Here is a 17,750-nt window from a genome sequence, read left to right as displayed (position 1 = left end):
ATAAGTCAGTATATCGTTTTCTTCATCAGCAAATCAAGGACACCAACCACACTTCTCTCACCAAAAACCAAGTGAAAAACATTATGTTTAGATAGATCCATCTGTGTGCATATGCATGTACATAGGATTGAAAGGATTGCTGTGTATATGTGTGGGCAATAAAAATGTAGAAATTCAGACAAACCGTGAGTCCCAAAGTCAGAAAAAGCCAGCAGATTGGCAAGTGAAAATGCACGCCAAAACAGATGCAAAAATGGTAGCAAGAAAGGAGTTCACATTTGGCAGAAAGATGGTTAGATTTCAAGACATCAAAGTTAAGGCAAGAAAATGAGAGAAATCGCAGGATTCCTGATGTCCATCCACAAAAACAAAACAGTGACGAAGGTGAGACCAAACTCTTGATGATACTAAAATAGAGAAATTTGTCTAGTGGGGCCTTAAAAAAACGTGTGCACTATATAAATAAAAATCACCAATATCCTCCCAACTATCTCCTTGAATTCATAAGATGATAAATTTCCCAGGGCTATGTATTGTATTGAATCTTAGCACAGGCCAACACAGGATCATAAAGTCAAATCAGTTTAATAGAAGCAACTTTTTGGTGTCTCCAAAACAGTGTGGTGCAGGCACACAGCTCTTTATTGGCTGGTGTTAACACATAGAAGTGCATTTACCTCGAGCAGCAGATTTCAAATACGTGGGTCTCAGAATCCCTTCACGTTTTTGAAAATCGCTGTAGCCCCGAAAGGCTTTTGCGTACCATGGTTATATATACCAATATTAAACGCATTGAAAATTAAACTGAGAAAATTTTAAAATGCAAAAATACATCAGAGTGACGATATCTTCACATGCCACGTAGCCTCTGGAAAACTTCACGGTACACTCATGAAGGAATGAGAGGAAAATGACAAATAATACCATAGTGTCATAGAAACAGTTTGACTTCGCAGGCCTCCAGGAAGTGTCTCGGGAAACTCCAAGAGCTTCAGACCATTCCCTGAAAAGAGCTAATCTAGAGAATTTGTAGATCTATGTATGCACCCTTTGAGCAAGGCTTCATCAATATTATTTCTTGGAATCAAACCTTTAAAAACTAGGCAGCAGGAAATGTGAGCTTATACCTCCAAAAAAAATTAGATGGCAGGTATTTTATGTTTCTAGTTGTGAGAAATTCCCTCTACTTATAGGATCAACTGAAGAACATTTTCTTACTAAAATTAAGAAGCCAAACCAAAAGTAAAACAACCTTACCTCCATCTGAAGAGAGACCAAGACAATTTCTCACAAAATTAGTTGGGATGTTACGGCCAAGTGTTCTCCACTGGACAAAACCATATACATACAACGTTAGTAGTTATTACACTCACTCACCACGGCCATAAAGAACACGTTTAACTAAAGCACTCAGAGAATATTTAACTGTAAGCAATGCATCCCCCTGGTAAATCCTACAATTTGTCAGACGTAGTCCCGTAGAGTGGAATGAGTGAACCTGATAGAACTAGTCAATACTCCAAATAAATGTTGGAAGACGTCTCTTGAAAATCATAATTTTGATTTTGGAATAGTCGAACTTAATTCATGTTTTACAAATACTAAATTGTCTTTGAGCCACTCTTGAGTGCACAGTAATACAGTGATATGAACTGAGGGAAACCTCTTAATTCTGCAGACTGCAGTGGAGATAGAACTGGAAGTGCGTCTCGTTTGTTCAGAAATAATATTGTGGTTTTTACAATATAAGCCTAACAGTTCTGATTTGGAATATCTCCAGAAAACACTTTAGCTTGTTTCTAAATCAGCTTAACTAGATAAAGAATTTCCAGGATCAGAGGGGGTTGTGGGGGGGGGGAGAAAGAGAGCAAGGACTTCACAGCTGGGCAGTAAAATGCTTGCATATCCCAACTGGAATCTGGGGTGCCTCAATCTCACACTCCAAATTCAGGCTATAGAACATCCGCACAATCAGTTTTAATGTTTACCATATCTTCCTAGTCAAATTTATCATTCTTGTTTCCAGGGTAATGAGAACTTTATAAATAAAATTGAATTTGATTGAATTCTGAGTAATGTCTTCCAAATTTCTATTAGCCATGACTCTCACAACCAGCAGTCCTCATGGTATGAGTCAGTTGGAGAATGAGCTCTACGTTTGATAAATCCAAATTAGACAACATTGGCTTAAATTTAAGAGCAAATCATTAGTGAAAAGTAAAAAGGAGACTACTTGTTCCAAGCACCAGAGGCAGAGTTCTGAGCAACCCTCACATAGCAACAGATCAACATTGGGATCCAGCTTATCTTTCCTAAGACTTTCTTATTTTTTCCAGCTTTATTTAAATATAATCAACATATAATATGGCATAGGTTTCAGGTTTACAACATAACGGTTTGCTACACATCTATACTACAAAATGATCACACTATAGTTACCTGCTGTGAATATGTGTGTGTGTGTGTGTGTGTGTGTGTGTGTGTGTGTGTGTGTGTGTTGAGAATTGTAAGGTCTGCTCTCCCAGCAGTTTTTAGGTCATACAATACACGCGTGTTGACTGGGGCAACCTTCCTACACGGTATATCCCCAGAACCTATTCATCTTGTAACTGGACGTTTGTACCTCTTGACCACCTTCAACCATTTCTCCCAACCCCCCCACCCCCCGGTAGCCACCTGTCTATTCTCTGCTTCTGTGAGTTTGTTTTTTTAGATTCCACATAAAACTTATTTCACTTAGCTTTTGCCTTTCTCTGTTTAACTTATTTCACTTAGCGTAATATCCTCAAGGTCTGTCCATTTTGTTGCAAATAGCAAGATTTTCTTCTTCTTTGGCCGAATAAGGTAACATTGTGTATACATTTCACATTTTCTTTGTTCAGTCATCCATCAGTAGTCCCTTAAGTTGTTTCCATATCTTGGTTATTGTAAATAATACTGCAAGGAACATGGAGTGCAGCTGTTTCGTCAAGATCTTCATTTCCTTTGGATATATACCAAGGAGTGGAATTGCTGAATCATATGATAATTCTATTTTTTAACTGTTTAGTGGCTGCACCAGTTCGTATTCTCATCAACAGCACACAAGTATTCCCCTTCCTCACATCCTTGTCTGCATTTGTTATCTCTTGTCCTCTTGTCTGTAGTCATTCAAACAGAGGTCAGCTCAGGTGATATCTCATCATGCTTTTGATTTGCATATCCCTGCTGATGAATGATGTTGTATACCTTTTCATGTAACTGTTGGCCATTTGCATGTCTTCTTTGTAAAACTGTCCATCCCGGGTCTCTACTTAGTTTTAACCAGATTATTTTTATATTATTGAGTTGTATGAGTACCTTATATATTTTGGATACTAACCTTTTATGAGATACATGATTTGCAAATGACTTTTCCCATTCTACGGGTTGCATTTTCATTTTGTTGATTTTTTTTTTAGCTGTGCAGAAACTTTTTAATTCAATGTAGTCACATTTGTATATTTTTGCTTTTGTTGCCTATACTTTAGGTGCCATATCCAAAAAATCATTGTCAAGACCAATGTCAGGGAGGTTTCTTCTAACAGTTTTATGGTTTCAGGTTGATATTCAAGTCTTTAATCCATCTTGAGCTAACTTTTGTGAGTGGCATAAGAGAAGAGGTCCAGTTTCATTCATTTGCATGTGCATATCCAATTTCCCCAAATTGTGTACTAAAACACTATCCTATCTTCATTGAATATTGAAAATATTTGTCAAATATTTGTTGACCATATATGCATGGGGTTATTTCTGGGCTTTCCAATCTGTTCCATCGCTCTGTGTGTCTGTCATTATGTCAGTACCATACTGTTTTGATAACTATGGCTTTGTAAGATAGTTTGGAATCAGGAAGTGTGATGTCTCCAGCCTTGTTCTTCTTTCTCAAAATTGCTTTAATATTTTGGCTCTTTTGTGGTTCCCTATGAATTTTATGATTTTTTTTCAATATCTGTAAAAAAAATGCCATTGGAATTTTGATAGGGATTGCATTCAATCTATAGATTGCCTTGGGTAGCATGAATGTGTTAACAATATTAATATTTCTGATTCATGAACACAGGATATCTTTCCACTTATTTGTGTCTTCTTCAGTTTCTTTCTGAAATCACCTCTGGCTGAGAGAGTCTTCCAAGCTCTTTTCGCTGGCGGGATAGTACCACTGGTTGAACTTCACAATTCATCAGGACTGCAGGTGGGCTCTGCAGTTACTCCTGGCTGGGCGGGACTTCAGCCTGTGTTCCCCAACCAGACAGTGTATGTGGCTGCACTCCACGTTCAGACAGGGTGCAGGCAGGGCTTAGTGGTTGGATGGGGGCTCAGATTGTGCTCTGGAATTAGGCAGACCACAGGTTGTGTAGGGCTGCAGACTGGGCTTTGCAATCAGGTAGGCTATAGGATGTCCTCCATGATGCTGAGCATCTGTGGCCACACTTCCCAGAGGGCAAGATTAGACATTATTCAAGGAAGTTGAGTGCGGCTTCGAATTTGTTCTCTGCCTGTGTGGGGCCATAAAATGGACTCCATGGCAGTGTGGCCCTTTTGCTGGGGACCAAGTCAGGCAGTACTGCTAGCTGAGCTCTCTGGCTAAATAAGGTGACCAGCTCAGCTCTACAGATAGCCTGAGACACTGGCTGGGATCTCTACTCAGACACTGTTGTAAATAGGAACTGAATCTACCAAGATCTGAGTGCTGGTGGCTGAAAGCCCTGCTCCCCTTCTCCATCTCTATCTGATCCCCAGTGGTCGAGCCCTGAAGATTCCCCCTGTGATCCCTGTGAGGTGAGATTTAAGCAGTCATCCCAGGAAGCATGTGCCAGTGTTTATGAAACTGGATGTCTACTTTGGGCTCTCTTTTTGCACCAGAGAAACTAGAGACCCAGGGCAGCCCTCTCAGTGCAATGCTATGCCAGCCTGCGGGAGGAAGTGAAATTGTTACTCTTGCTCTTCTAATGAGGTCCTTTCCCATCTCTGTGTTCCAGGAGGGTACCTCAGCCTTGCTCTCGGGTTTGGGGATTTTCACAATGGTGTCTTGTATATGAATACTTGCTAGTTGGTCTTCTGGGACTGAAACTGGAAATGACCTATGCCACCATCTTAATGATATCATCTAGTTGGTTTTTTGGTTGTTTTTTTTTTTTTTTTTTAATTTCCACAGTAGGCCTTTAAACTTTCCACACTTCTGGTGCTCCACCGGTGCGGGGTCTGAATAGCATCATGTATTTTATTGCTTAGCTCAAATACATCCTACTCAGGTACCCACTCTCTTGACTTGGTGGAAGATGTCTCAAGACTCCCTTACTCTTTTCAACCATTAAATTAGACAAGTACAATTAGATAAGCAACACTGTATAAAATAAATATTTGTTGATTATAAGAAATGAAAAAGTTAGAAAAGCATAAAAAATATAATAAAAACTGTACTAAGAGCTAATCTTTAGCATTTTGATATATATCCTTCTAGACTATATAAGTATATATACAGATAGAAATTAATATACACACAGAAACTAGAAGATAGTAGTGTATTCATTTATACAATTAGCTTGATGCTGATATTATGCTAGCATCATGCCAATTATATATTAGCTGTACTCATTTTTTTAGCTGTACTCATTTTTAATTAAAATTCCACAAGAAGCATTTTTTCAATCAATAATAGAAATAATTTTTAACTGGATAATCATAATTTTGATTTTTTATTATTAACCATTTGTGTTATTTGAGAATGCTTTGAAACTGTAGATCACTTACAAGTATATAAATAAAAATTAACATGTGTATCATTGAAATAGCCCCAGAAAGATGATAGTATAACTTGAGTATCATCCTTTGCTCTGAAATGATGGCCATGCTACACTTTAATATATGAATAAGTTAACTTGCTGGAGAAAATAATTTGTTTGAAAATAAATGGTTTGACACCTAAACAAGTCAGCTAAGTTTTCTATAGAGTAACAGAATGACTATAGAATAACTACCTATTTTTTTCTTAGTTAGTGTGGTTTCCTAATGAATTTTTCTAAGTGGTTTGTCCTGTCTAATTTTATCAGTCTAATAAGAATCCATGCTTCAACTTTCTCACTGCTTTAGGCAGAAATTCCTGTGAACATGTCAAATGCATGAGTGAATGGACAAATTGGCATAGTGGGAGAGCACACACACAAAAGTGAGATGATGGCTGACCGATTTCCCTAATTACTGGAGTTTTAATGAGACGATAAAGCCCTTGCTAAGGATTTCCTAAGTTTTATTAGAAGTCAACACTCTTTTTCTATTTGCAAAACCAGGGCAGCTCAAACCGACTCACAAAAGGACAGTGTCATATTCAGTTTACAGTTGATGGTCATAGTTAGTGCCAAATGAAGCACTGATGCACACGCTGCCGAACATGCAAACAAAGCGAAACACAGCAAAACAAAACTGAAAACGGGGAAGTGATCTCACATGGTAAGCACGACAAAACGGTGAGGCCCAAATGACTGGATCTCACCTCTCCTTTAAAATAGTAGCCCTGAGTCTTCACTCATCTGAGCATCTGATCCCACAAAAACCACTGAATCAGGTTAATTCTCTTCTAATTCTATCATGACACATCCCTCCAACAACTGAAGATCTGAAGAATGTGCTCCTTTCTCACCTAGAGGATTTGTGTGTCACTTAACTTAATCCATTAGTTACTTACTATGGTTAGTTACTTACTGTTATTACTTAATATCTTAAATATTTTAATAAATACCTACATATTACCCCTAAACCCTGATTCTTATGATTTCTCTTTACAAGTTGCTCTTATATGGCTTTACAGCCATGAAGAGTTTTTTTTCCAAATCAACGGAACAAGAAGAGAAAAATTATGAAGTCAGCAATATATCCCCTTTATTTCTCCATATTTCTGAATAACTCTTACCTTGAGACACAGGGTGCTTAGTGGCTCTTCCTATTAGTTCAAAACTCATACAGCAGGGGGTTGCACTTCAGCTCCCTGCCCTAAAGACAAAATGTAGACAGGTACGCCTGTTCAAGAAAATTGCCTAGCTTCAGACTACTGTGATTTAGTTTTATGATCCTTAGTTCTCTAGTTAATCTAAAAAGCAGGATCATTTGACATGAAGGTGTAGTAAGTGGTTTACATAGTCATTATCCCAAAGAGAAGGTGGCACTCTCTAATTTCTTAACCCAAAGACTGGTTATTGATTTTATCAATTGCATAAATGATTTTTAAACTTTTTAAAAGACTTTACTTTGTTCTTTATAAAATGCATAATTCAAAATTTGCTAATAATAGGCATTTACTGAATGTCATTTTAGAAGGTGTGAAATGCACACTTAACTTCTTGTAACTAATTACCAAAATCTATTTGATGTGCACAAAATACTGGCTTGGGGGGTAGGCTCATTTATTGAGTGTTCCTCCTCTCAGAAAAATCCTTTGGGGGTGGCCTTGGTGATCATGTTTGTTCAGGCAACACTAATTGGCTCCCACAGCCCTAGAAGATTATGCCAGGGATAGACATCTGACTTACATTCTCTCTCATAGGAATTTGGAATTGAGACCGAGAGAAAATAGTTTCCCTAGTTTGTAGATGGAACTGAATATTTAAACGTGGGTGGCATGGGACAGCCATGTTTGTGGAGAAAACCATGCTACACACAGAGTGAGTTTTGAAGATACACACAGGAGGAAAAAGAGACACAAGGCCATTAGATCACAGTTTGAGAGGCTGCGAGGAGAGCTTGCTTAGTTTCTAACGGTTTTCTAATTCTTGATTCCAAGGCCTTTGTGGTACGATTAACTCCCGGATACTTATATTTCCTTTTCATTTTTAAGCTCACATAAAAGAGATTGTGTTTTTTTGTTTGTTCGGTTGGTTGGTTGGTTTTTTTGTTTTTGTTTTTGTTTTTGTTGCTATTGTTTTTAGAACTGAAAGGACACTGAAGTTTATAGCTATAGAAATGATGGTATTTTCACTTTGTGTATTATATTTTTCAGTTCAACAATTCTGCTTGGTTCACTATAATTTCCATTTTTCTATTGTTTCTTTTTATTCCCCGATTATATCCATCCTTGCCTTTAATTTCTTGAATATGTTTGTAAGAGCTATTTTAAAGGCCTTGTCTGCTAAGTACATTATTTCTGTGACACTGGATCTAGTTGGGGTCTTCTGCTATTTTTTTTCTAGCTGTGGGTCACTCACATTTCTTTGCTTCCTCACGTATATAGTGATTTTTTATTGTGTGCTGGATATTATGGGTGTACATCGTTGCGTGTCTAAATTTTATTGTCTTCCTTGAGTTTTAAAGTTTTTTTGTGCCAGGCAGTTAATTATTTGTAACTCTGCCAAATCTTTTAAAAGGCTTGTTTGTGAACTTTGTTAGGGTGGATTCGAGTCATCTTTGCACTAGAGATAGATTGGCTCTCTTCCGAAAGGGTGGTCTGCCCAAGAACTCTACTGAGATTCTGAGTGTTCCCTGAGATCTCGCCCCTCTTTTTGATTAGTCAGAAATTGGGTATCTCCCAGCCGTTTGCCAGCTGCAGAAACCATTGCCTTCACAGCTTCCCAGAAGTTTTCATTCTCAATCATGGTTTTTTTGATTGCCTATTCTTGTGGAGTTTTGTCCGGAGCACGTGAAACTTGAAGTTTTATGAACTCCTTTGCTTTGTAGTGTCTTCATTCTGGTAACTTTCCTCAGACAAACCAGCTCCTGCATTATCCCAAACCCTGATCTCTGATGCACCAGCTCGGCAAGACCACTGGGTTCCCCTACTGGCACAGTAGATCAGAAAGTATCTCCCAACAGAGAGTCAGGGCCGTAATTCAGTTCCTGTTGTGTATTACCTACAACTGGAATCGCCTTCCTGCACCTTTTATCCAGAGTCTGAAAAGAATAATTTCATATCATCTGCCCTGTTTTATGATCACTTATGGGTATCTAGTCTGGGGCCAATTAGCCTGCTACAGAGAGCATTTAAACAGACTTATTGTAAAACATGTTCCTTAAAATTAATGTAATCTAGAATGAATCTATGTATTGACTGTATATTTTGCTTACTTGCTTAAACAAAAACTACGGCATTTTTGTTATCTTGCTTAATATTGGGTTTCCCCATACATTTTTAAAATTATATTAATAGATTATTGTGAATCAGAGAATTTCATTTACTTTGATGTTATTTTTGTTTCCTCTATGCTTCTCCTACCCAGCCCAAGGGCTGTCTTTTCAGTACCAGGTCTTGTAAAAGTATTTTGGGTCACCTGTGCGGCAGTGATTTATCAAATCTAGACACAGAGCATATGGGTATTTTCATTCATTCAGTCCTGATCACAATGATCTTTGTAGGTACCTTAACACCCTCTTATTGGCCAAATCCCAACAGTGTGCAAAGCTCTCATCACTGTCCCCAAGAACCCGTTAGTGCTATTTGCAATGCAGGAATAGAACTCAAAGTTACTATTACATGCTTGTGGATCTAAATCCCTATAGGTCAGCCCCTTCCATCATTGGTCCACAGTAAGATTTATCTAGTTTTTGACAAACTCTTTTATAATTTATCTATAATTGCTATGTACTTGGAGAAAAACACAAAATCACTGAGCCATCCTGACCAGAATATACCAAGCAGACTTCTTTCTCTGAAGTTCCCATAATTTAAACATGAAGCACAGTAAGCAGTTTTGATTTTATAGGCTAAAAGCCTTCTATAAAAGAATCAGAAAAAAATAATAAATCATCAAAGAGTGCCCTGACCAGAAAGTAATACCCTCTGTATAAAAGTAATAGAATCAGCATATGAATTGTAACTGAAAAGTTTTTAAACCTCAAAACACTATCAGTTTAGTTTTTTTTAAAGTGTCCTCCTCTCTTGGTGGGATGAGCTCTGTGTGTTATACTATTTCTAAGCAAACTGAATTTAAATGAAATATTTTTAAAAGTAAGTAATATAAAGTTATCTCCTTTCTGTACTCACAATGAACTGATGTCAGTGAAAAAAAATGAAGTATTAGTTAGAATTACTATCATACGATTTATGTTTTGACGCAGGTAGGCATAAATTTCAAAATCCGTCCACCGCTACATATCCTCCAAGGTATAAAATGTTGAACCTGAAGAAAGTGATTCCTACTGACTCTCCACCCCTCCTGGTCTCCATATAGACTTATTGTGTCAACAGGCAATTACCATGACGTTGTGGTAGCCTTTGAGTTTATTACTACTAGGCAAACTGTACCAGAAAGAGTCATTGGCCAAATTAAAATGCTCAAATCACAGCCTATTGAATCAATTTAAAACATATAGTGAGAACCAAGAGAAAGATATGGGGTACGTTAAAACACTCAGGACCAGATGTTAACTAGCCCTACTGTGGTGATCATTTTATAATATATACAAATACTGAATTGTTATGTTGTACACTTGAGACTAATATGTTATATGTCAATTATACCTCAAGGGAACATATTATACCTCAATAAAACATAAACACACACATACACACACGACAGGGTACAAATGGTGTAGAAGGACCACACTACCTGAGTGTTCCGTATGTACGCTCCTCACTCCCTCTCCTTCTCCCCCCCAACCCCTCTCAGCAGCCAGCAAGGTCATAAATAACCAACACTGAGACTGAGTAACAGAGCTTGGCAGATGGAAGATGTCTGGAATAAATACAGTCCTTTTCTATCAGAAACAAGTACTTGCCACAACTCTAACCCACCAATAACTCGCTGAGCAGCCATAGCTTCGATGTGTTTGTTTTGGGAAAGGATACACAGGATCAGAATGGGTGCCACCAATGGATGCCCAGTGGTGATGTCACCTGAAAGTCACGAATGTTCAGTAACTTTTTGGGGTTCTTCCCCCTTTTATTGTATCTATGTCTCATATATAAATGCTCTCTTTATTAACTCTTTTCGTTTATTCTATGTCTAGTTATGCCTCAGAAATGACTTCCTTACTTATTATCAATAGTGAGTTTCATTTATCTTCCTGATTGATTTTTCTTATTCTCTACAGCAGAGTTGAATATTCTTAATGCAATAAACATTCATTTAAATGTTTTCCGAAGTTCTAATAATTTCTAGTAATTATTTCACATTCATTATGCCAGGCATTTTAGTAGAGCATCACATAGTAGCGTATCATATGGTAAAGTGTCATATACTCTGACGGACGCACTTGGCTGCCTACCCGACAGTCACTTGCTTCCACAGGAACAGGACCCGTTTGAATAGTGTCCCACCATCACCCTGTGCTTATGGTGCTTGACTCCGCTCCAAGCACAGGAGCAATGTCACGACAGGTCACAGCTCACTGAAGCAACCTCTTGTCCTCCCAGCCAGGAAGTGGCATTTGACACAGTCCTAACCAATAAGATCAAAGGGGATCTGCTGCGGGGATTCTGGAAAAGATATTCCTCACTGATAATAAGAGCTTAGTAAGAACTATTCCCTTATGTGGACATTATTTTACCTTTATTTCACTCTTAAATCTGCAGTAGCCTCTTGGGACTGTAGTGACAGTTTATGAAAATAAGTCAAAAAGCAGAGCAGAAAATTTGATAATTCTGTTAAGCCACTGAATTAATCAACCCTGGAATGATCTAGTCTCCAATATTCTTGTTATATAAAATTTTCCTTAATGTTTATGTACTTATGATGGAATTTTCTGTGTACAGATTTTTTTAAATCCTCACTGATATAAAAAAAAAGATGCCATTTAATTCTCCCAACACCCCTAATACCCTAACATAACAAAACCTATAAGTTGTAGGTCTATGATTTTTTTTAAAGATTTTATTTATTTATTTATTTATTTATTTATTTATTCATGAGAGACACAGAGAGAGGCAGAGACCCAGGCAGAGGGAGAGGCAGGCTCCATGTGGGGAGCCTGATGTGGGACTTGATCTCAGGACTCTGGGACAACAACCTCAGCCAAAAGCAGATGCTCAACCACTGAGCGACCCAGGTGCTCTATACATAGATCTATGATTAAAATACCACTTTATCTGCTTCCAAAACTCATATCCATAAATGTCATGTTAAATCAATTTGCTAATAATATATTTGATACAAACAGTTCAAATCTTTTCATCGTCCTTGGTTCCTATAAGGGGATCTCTTGACTATTAGTTCCTGTTCTCGACTTCATTTGTGTCTTAGTGTTTTCTCACCATCCCCAATCTCTTAGCTGAGCTAGTGGTCTTGTCACTCTTCTTTTCCCTTACCCACCTTCCACTCCTTCAAATTGTTGAGATTAATGACACTAGGTCTGATAAGGTATATAAGATGCACAGCCGGCTGTCATCTTTCCTTTATTAATATATTCATTCATTAATATTTTTCTTTTCATTTTGTCTTAGACAAACCACATCATTGATCCCTGAAGACCTCTACTACTACTAACTAGTAGTTACTAGAACAACTGGTGTCTTCTTTTGCAACTGGACCTTTTTCATATGCTAAATGCAGCCCAGGGGGGGAAAGGCCTGCAGAGGAAGGTGCTCCCTTAGCAGAAACCTTCTGTGATACTCTGGATGGCACCGGAATCTTTCCTAAGTGACCTTGACTGTCTTTCACTCTTTTTTTCCCCTTAAAAAATCAGTTGGTGATTCACTATCAGTTCCTTTCGGGCCTTACACAAAACTTCTTCAGTTCTAAGTGGCGGGACTTGTGCTGTTCATCCAGAAGATGACAAACACGCAGCTGAGTCACGTGGATACGAGAGGCGACCTTGCAGAAGTCCCAGCACATTTCCTGAGGCACAGAGCCCTGCTCCCTGGGAGATGCTCCTCTCCAAGAGTTGAGTCAGACTGTCAGGAGGAATTAGCAGTAAGTGTGACCTTCCTTATCCCTTCAGCTTTCAAGAGGTGAGATGGAAGATGCAGCCTCTCTGTCGAGGGAGATTTGTCTTTTTGTGTAGTGAGATCAACCGAGGGGTCACAGAGAGGCCTGAGAGGACACATTTGAAAAAATACTATATATATATATATTTGGGGGCGGGGGGAATATCAGAAAGGGAGATGGAACATGAGAGACTCCGAATTCTGGGAAACGAACTAGAGGGGGTGGAAGGGGAGGTGGGGGGGGATGGGGGTGACTGGGTGATGGGCACTGAGGAGGGCACTTGGTGGGATGAGCACTGGGTGTTATTCCATATGTTGGCAAATTGAACACCAATAAAAAATAAATTTATAAAAAGAAAGAAAGAAAAAATACTATCTAACATTATACGTACGTGAGGTCCCAAACGTCTAAAGAGAAGCCAATAATAGTCCATTAGAAAATAAGGCTCCGGACCGCCGGCGCCAATATCACACGGTGCCCATCACTTAGAAGAGGCCTTCGGGTTCCCGCGCAGAAGCCATCGCTCTTACTTTAGGCGTTTTTATAATAAATTGGGTTAACTTGTTCTTGGTTCCTAACAAACGAAACTCACGATATCCGAAGGAATGCATTATTCAGAGGAGACAAGGACTCACTAAGGTGCACCTGGACAGCGAGGGCAAGAAAACACACCAACGACACACAGAAGCGCCACTTGGCACAAGCGTGCGAGCCTCTGGCCCTCTATGAAGTGCCAGCGGATCATCAAGCCTTGAAATCGTCGCTATTTTCTGGCTCGGCATCATGATTAACATTTGACTTTACACTCACAAGAAAAATCAATAAATGTAATATAAATGATTTTGAAGCTTTAGCAGTGATGGCCGAAGGAGTAGCAGTGACAAAAAATCCATGTAAAATAATTTCAGTAAGAAAATATCCATCACTAAAAAGATGAACAAATTATATTCAGACACATAACATTGACCCCAACTACGCATGGACCTATGTGAGTATTCCTCAGCCGTAGAAATCCTAGGAATAAAAGCAATAAAAATAATAGGAATTTCAGGTGACAACAGACTGGATTTATACAGTCTGTGATGTGGGGAGGGGGGGACAGCGGGACATCTCCCATCAAGGGGACCAGCCGCTCTCCCCCAGATGAACAGAGAGCTCCCCACGGGCAAAACCAGGCCTGGGGGGCCCGGCAGGCGGGGGACAAACTGCAGCTGCGGCCCGGGGCTCAGGGGTTGAGCGGCTGCCTTCAGCTCAGGGCCCGACCCCGGGGTCCCCGGATCACGTCCCGCATGGAGCCTGTGTGTCCCTCTCCTGCGCCTCTGCCTCTCCCTGCGACTCTCATGGATAACATAGAAAACAGAAACTTACGCAGCTCATTGAAGCCAGGAGCCCGACAATAACCAAACAGGAAGAGAAGGGAAAGAGCTTCCCTTGGCCTGATTCATCCTGCTCCCCACCCCAACTTGACCCCACCCCAACTTGGCCCCCACCCCAACTTGCCCCACCCCAACTTGACCCCCACCCCAACTTGCCCCCCACCCCAACTTGCCCCCCACCCCAACTTGCCCTCTACCCCAACTTGCCCCCCACCCCAACTTGACCTCCACACCAACTTACCCCCACCCCAACTTGACTCCCACCCCAACTTGCCCCACTCCAACTTCCCCCACCCCAACTTGAAGCCCACCCCAACTTGACCCCCACCCCAACTTGCCCCACCCCAACTTCCCCCACCCCAACTTGCCCCCCACCCCAACTTGACCCCCACCCCAACTTGACCCCACCCAACTTGCTCAGAGCTGGAACTTCCCAGCCAGGAAAGCAGCCCACACTTGGAAAAGAAGAGAGGCCCGAGCGTCGGGCTGGGCTTCCGCAGCGGTCCTGGCACCGCGTGAAGGGCCTGCTGAGGCCTCGCTCAGCTCCTGGCAGAGCCCAGGCGTCGAGGCGGCTAGAAATCAGGAAGAAGAGCGGGGGTTTCTCGGAGCAGCCGCTCAGCAGGAGTGACGGGGCTCCCGTGCCCCCTCCAAGGACAAATCCAGCACCTGCCCCAACCAACGACCCCGCCGGCAGTGCGGCCACTGCAGACACCTGCGGGCTCGGCCAGCAGCATGACCTGGGCCCCCGGGGACCCGACTGCCTGCCCCTAGGTCACTGGGGACCTCGACAGCCCTGCCCTGGGTCACCGGGGACCTGTACGGCCCTGCCCTGGTCACTGGGAACTTTGAGGGCCTGCCACAGCCCTGCTGGAGCCCGGGGTCAGCCCTGGCCACAGCCCAGGCCCAGCACCCCACTAGTGCAGGCTGCGCCCCCCACGCCATCGCCTCCCTCCGGGGGACCTGCGACAGTGGGGACGCCCCCGGACACACCCAGGCCTCCCCTGCCCCTCCGGACCCCGATCAGCCAGCTGCCCTCGCTGACCCCGGTGCCCCCCAGACCCCGAGGGCAGGGCCATGCAGATGCAGAGACACCTGCGCTGCGGGGAGCCCACCGTCGGCCCTGCCCATGCGTCCTGCCCCGCCGCTACCTACCTGGGGTCTGCGCCCACACGGGCACCTGCACCGCCCGCAGACACACTGTGCGCACACCCCTGGCTCTGGCCACTGCTTGCCTGGACAGGTCCCTCCCCTGGACCTTGAGACACTGCTGAGGACCCCCGCAGCCTGGGACCCAACTATGCCACAGTCACATTGCCAATAAATAATAAAAATTCCCAAATAAATCCAAATGAATGAGATAAAACCAACCGCTGGTGGACTAATAAGATCACTGAGTACTAAGAGCATGGAAATCAGGCATGTTAGAAGAAATAAGGAATTTAAATAAAAAACAAATTCATATCAGTTTCAAGCACAAAATCATATTTGTTCATATGGGATAACGTATCACCCATATTGACTGAATATAGACCAACTATCATTCATCTGTTTGCACAACAAAAAGATATTTTCAGGTTTAGCAAAACCTTGGAAAATATTAAATAACTTTTTATAAAAATCATGAATGTGAAAAAAAAAATCATGAATGTGCATTCCAGAGGACTAATGATTGCATTTAAGAAAGAACACACAGGTGAAGAGGCAGCTGAGGGCTCAGCCTTGAGCCGCTGCTGTGGGCTCAGGGTATGGTCCCTGGGTCTGGGGATCGAGTCCCAAGTGGGCCTCCCTGCACGGAGCCTGCCTCTCACTCTGCCTGGGTCTCTGCCCCTCTCTCTCTGTCTCATGAATAAATAAATAAATAAATAAATAAATAAATAAATAAATAAATAAACAAATAAATAAATAAATAAAATCTTTAAAAACAAAACAAAAAAAGAACACACGTGTGAAGACACTATTATACCACAGATATATAATGACAATTGAACCTCTGCAGGATGAGAAGATTGATCAGAGGAGAAATGTTGTTAACAAATATCATTATTAAACCTTTTGTGTTGAAATTAAGTCATAAAAGAGTATAGCTGGGGACGCCTGGGTGGCTCGGCGGTTGAGCATCTACCTTTGGCTCAGGGTGTGATCCTAGGTGACAGGATCAAGTTCCGGGAAATGAAAATACTTCGATTATGAAGGTTTTCACGGGAAAAAATTTAAAAGTAAAATTAAATTGGGATATTCAAAGAATTCAAAATCTTTGACAATGTTTTTTTTAAGGATCACAAGTTAATATTAAGTGTTACACTGTAGATCAATCTTTATTTTTTTTTAAACAAGAATAAATTGAATACCAAGAGGTTGACCCAAATTTCTTTTTGTGGAAAAAAAGGACATCGTAGCGTAACAAATTTTAAAAAATAACACCAAAATCATTTTAAAAATACCAAAAAAAAAAAAAACCAACTCTACTAATTACTTACCATCTCTATAATACTTCTCTTTTATATCTGCTATTCTTTCTTAAAATATCTGTTATTCCTGATCATCTCTTCATAGATGATTTTTTTGTTTTGATTTAATCCATTTTAATTCACATACCGTAACATGTACGTACATTAACTGGACCAGTTCTGAGTTCGACACTACAAAACCCAGGCACAGAATAGTTTCATTGCCCCCCAGGAATGCCCTCCATGACCAGCCCCTCAAAGCCACTAACCCATCTCTCTCTTCCCATGACTCTACGTTTTCCAGAAATTGGAATTGGAATTGGTGTCTTGGAGGCTACTTTGATTCGGCTGAACACATTTGGGGCTACCCCGTGGTGCTGCATCCGGCAGGAGTTTTCTCCTTCCTATTGCTCGATGGCATCGCAACGTGTGCAAGTGCCCTACGTGTTTATGAATTCCCCCTTTGAAGAACATTTGGGTTATTTCCAGCGGGGAGAATTATCAATAAAATACCTGTAAGGTTTTTTGTGGGAACACACGCTATCTCTTCTGAGTGTAATACTGGGGCATAGTTTCCAGGTCACGTAGTAGGTGTGTGTTGACCACTCACAGGACTTCGCGATTATTTTCTGAAGTGTCTGTCCCTCCTTTTGCATTTCCACGGGCAGCATATGAGAGCTCCACTTGTATTTTCTCGCCAGCACTTGTCTGGGGTTTTTGTTCATCTGTTTGCTTTTCCCACCCTAATATGTATGTAGTGCTCTCTTGCCATTTTAATCTGCATTTGTCTAATGACTAACCTTTTTATGCATTTATCTGTCAGCTGCCTGTGCTCTTTGGTGAAGTGTCTAATCTGATCTTTTACCCATTTTTAATTGAGCGTCTGCTTTTTTTAGTATTACTTTTAAGAGCTTTCATGTAAACTCACTACATCTTTGTGAGATTTGAAATATTTTCACCCTGTCTTTGGTTTGTCTTTTCATTTTCTTGGAAATAAGTTTTGCAAAGAAATCTTTAATTTTGATGAAGTTTGACTTATGCATTTTTTTAAGATTTAT

This window comes from Vulpes vulpes, chromosome 10 (assembly GCF_048418805.1).
Source record: "Vulpes vulpes isolate BD-2025 chromosome 10, VulVul3, whole genome shotgun sequence".
Taxonomy (NCBI): domain Eukaryota; kingdom Metazoa; phylum Chordata; class Mammalia; order Carnivora; family Canidae; genus Vulpes; species Vulpes vulpes.
The sequence above is the reverse complement of the archived record's forward strand: the minus strand, read 5'-3'. Positions refer to the sequence as shown.